Raw genomic sequence first — 3994 nt, 5'->3', positions numbered from 1 at the left:
CATAAACAAACAGTACAAAATAACGCCTAGCCATTCACAGCAATTAGATGTGAAAAGAGGGACATAATTTATTAACTTTAATCTACAACTTCTCACCTTTAATGACTTTAACGGATAAGGCCAATTTTAAACTCAGGAAGCATAGGATAAAGAAAGGCACTAATTCATTGAATGTTTAGTATGTGCATCTTATCTTGAATTGCTCTCCCTCTACCTTCAGGGGTGACAGAGCTCTTTCAATCATAATATTGGTTGAATTTTTAATTTTAAGGATGATTTTTCCCCATCCTCACATTTATGTTCTCAACAAATGAACTGGGTGGGGGTGGGCAGACAGAAAAGTACTTCTTCAATCATCAAACTCTGTTCCTTCAGTCTGAAAGAGCCAATTTAAGAAAATAGATGATCAGAGGAATGTTGGTTGTCTTAGGCCCATATTTGTGAACAGATAACTAGCAAAAGGGATGGAAATTCCAGGCCTCTCTTCCGGAACTGAGGTTGTTTGGGGGCCAGGTTAGGTTTGCTTTGGTTAAGAAATTATCTTGACATCTTCATGTTTCATGTCCCTTATGGTCCACTGGGGACTCTGCTCAACATCATCCACACAGTGGGACCCAGACTGAAGAAGCCACTACAGTCTGGAGCAATGCTGGTCACGATAGTAGAGGAAAAGAGAGTTCTGGAACATCTAGCACTGACAATTCAATTCTTCAGCCTGGAAGTAACATATATCACCTCCATTTACAACCTATCAGCCAGGACTAAGCATATTGCCCCGCTCAACTACAAGGGAACCACGTGCCCAGGAGAGAGAATCAGAAACATTTGGAAATAGCACCAGTAACTACCACAGGAATCAGTCAGTGCTACTACATAAATGGGGGGGAAGGGAATGAGTGTTGAGAAAAGCCAAGCATATTCTATATTACCAGTTACAGAGAAAGAAATAGAAGTTCAGAGAGAAAAGTAAATATCCCAGAAGAGAAAAAAGAGATGAAAAGACCAGCCTAGTAGGTCTGACATTTGAATAACAGGAGTTCCCAGAATGAGAGAACAAAGAAAATGGAGAGAAGGAAATTACTCAAGAAAGTAATTCCAGAAGATTTCTAAGAACTGAAAGCATGTATTTCTATATTGAAGGAAATTGTCAAATGCCAAGTGTAAAGACTGAAATGATATCATAGCAAGGTATTAGCACCCTAAAATTCTGGAACACCAAAGAAAAGAGAAGACTCTATAAGCTTCCAGAAAGAAAAGTTCAAAACCTAGTTTCATATGAATGATTTGTATACAAGATTCTGAATGGTATGAGGTTTCTCAACAACACTGCTGAAAACAAGATGATAATGGTTCAAAGCTTTCAAAGCTAACCTTCTATACCCCATCAAATTCTCAGTCAGCTGTCTGGGTAAAATAAAACATAGCCCAGATGTGCACAGCCCAGATGATGGTGAAGGGAAGTTTCAGGGTGACAGCTTGAGAGACAGCAGCCACAGCTAGAAGTAGCCAATCCCGAATAAAGCAAGTCAGAGGGACCCAAGGTGGATTCTTAAAGAAGATTAAATTAATAAAATGTCTAATGTTTTGAAAGAGATGTGTGTACCTGGGGGAAAGTTGAGGGTTGTACTAATATGTACATGAAAACCAAACAAATTTTTAAGTCAATTATTAACTCTAGGCAATACAAGATATTAGGCAAAAGAACAAAAATAATCATAGGCTACTACATGGATTGGGTATAATAGCATTCTCATAATCAGAATGATGCAAATCCTATATGTAGCTCAAAAAAATTACAATAGTAGCTCAAAAAAATTACAATGGAATCACATGAGGAGTGGGGCGCGTGGGTGGTTCAGTTGGTTGACCATCTGACTCTTGATTTCATCTCAGGTCATGATCCCAGGATCATGGGATCAAGCCCTGAGTTGGGCTCCACACTGAGTGTGGTCCTTGCTTGGGATTCTCTCTCCCTCTGCCCCTCTACCCTGCTCATGCTCTCTCTTTCTTCTCTTTAAAAAAAATAAATTTAAAAAGTCGTTTTTAATTTTTAAAATTACTCACATGGGGAAGATGAAAGACTGGGTGGCAGGGGTTTGTGTGATGGAAGCAGAACAGTGAACATGAGCTAAATCTTTATCTTCCCTCATACCAGTCAATAGATAATGGCTAAAACTGGGAGGAAATTTTTAAAAACAGTACTATAAACAGGGTATTTAGAGATATAGAAGTAGATGCTGAAGAATCAACTGAAATAGTTGAAGTGGTCGCTCGAGGAGCAGGGAATGGTGACAGATGCACAAGGGATGGCTATTTTTTGCAATAAGAACTATTTGATTCTGCGTACTACACACACTTTGATAAAATAAAAACCAAAATTAAAAAAAAATACTAGAGAGGAAATAATAGACTATTCAATAGAGTATTGTAATCCAAAGATGTAAAAGATCTGTATGCTGAAAACTACAGAAAACTTATGAAAGAAATCGAAGAAGACACAAAGAAATGGAAAAACATTCCATGCTCATGGATAGGAAGAAAAAATATTATTAAAATGTAAATACTACCCAAAGCTATCTACACATTCAATGCAATCCCACCCAAAATTGCACTAGTATTCTTCTCAGAGCTCAAACAAACAATCCTAAAATTTGTATGGAACCACAAAAGACTCCAGATAGCCAAAGTAATGTTAGAAAAGAAAACCAAAGTGGGAGGCATCACAATCCCACCATTTAGCCTCTACTACAAAGCTGTAATCATCAAGAGTGTATGGTATTGGCACAACAACAGACACGTAGACCAATGGAATAGAACGGAGAATTCAGAATTGGACCCACAAATGTATGGCCAGCTAATTTTTGACAAAGCAGGAAAGAGAGCCAATTGATAAAAGACAGTCTCTTTAGCAAATGGTCTGAGAGAACTGGACAGCAACATGAAGAAGAATGCAACTGGACCACTTTCTTACACCACACACAAAACATACACTCAAAATGGATGAAAGACCTACATGTGAGACAGGAAACCATCAAAATCCTAGAGAAGAAAACAAGCAACAACCTCTTTGACCTCAGCTGCAGCAATTTCTTGCTCAACACGTCTCCAGAGGCAAGGGAAATAAAAGCAAAAAATGAACTATTGGAACCTCAAGATAAAAAGCCCCTGAACTGCAAAGGAAACAATCAACTAAAGTAAAAGGCAACCGATGGAATGGGAAAAGATTTGCAAATGATGTATCAGATAAAGGGTTAGTATTCAAAATCTATAAAGAACTTACCAAACTTAACAACTGAAAAACAAATAATCCAGTGAAGAAATGGGCAGAAGACATGAATAGACACTTTTCCAAAGAAGACATCCAGCTGGCCAGCAGACACATGAAAAGATGCTCAACATCACACATCGTCAGGGAAATACAAATCAAAACCACATTGAGATACCACCTCACACCAGTTACAGTGGCTAAAATGAACAACTCAGGAAACAACAGATATCGGCTAGGATGTGGAGAAATGGGTACCCTCTTCCACTAGTGGTGGGAATGCAAACTGGTGCAGCCACTCTGGAAAACAGTGTAGAGGTTCCTCAAAAACTTAAAAACAGAATTACCCTACAATCGAGCAATAACACTACTAGGAATTTATCCAAAGGATACAGGAATGCTGATTCATCGGGGCACATGTACCCCAATGTCTATAGCTTTCAACAATAGCCAAATTATGGAAAGAACATAAAAGTCCATCAACTGATGAATGGATAAAGATGTGATTTATATGTACAATGGAATACTACTTGGCAATGAGAAAGAATGAAATCCTGCCATTTGCAACAATGTGGATGGAACTGGAGGGTATTATGCTAAGTGAAATAAGTCAGCCAGAGAAAGACAGATATCATATGTTTTCACTCCTATGTGAAACTTGAAGACTTAACAGAAGACCATGGGTGAAGGGAAGGGGGAAAACAATGTAGTTTCAGAGAGGGAGGTAAA

The sequence above is a fragment of the Felis catus genome, chromosome C1 (assembly GCF_018350175.1).
Source record: "Felis catus isolate Fca126 chromosome C1, F.catus_Fca126_mat1.0, whole genome shotgun sequence".
Taxonomy (NCBI): Eukaryota; Metazoa; Chordata; class Mammalia; order Carnivora; family Felidae; genus Felis; species Felis catus.
This window is presented reverse-complemented; position numbering follows the sequence as displayed.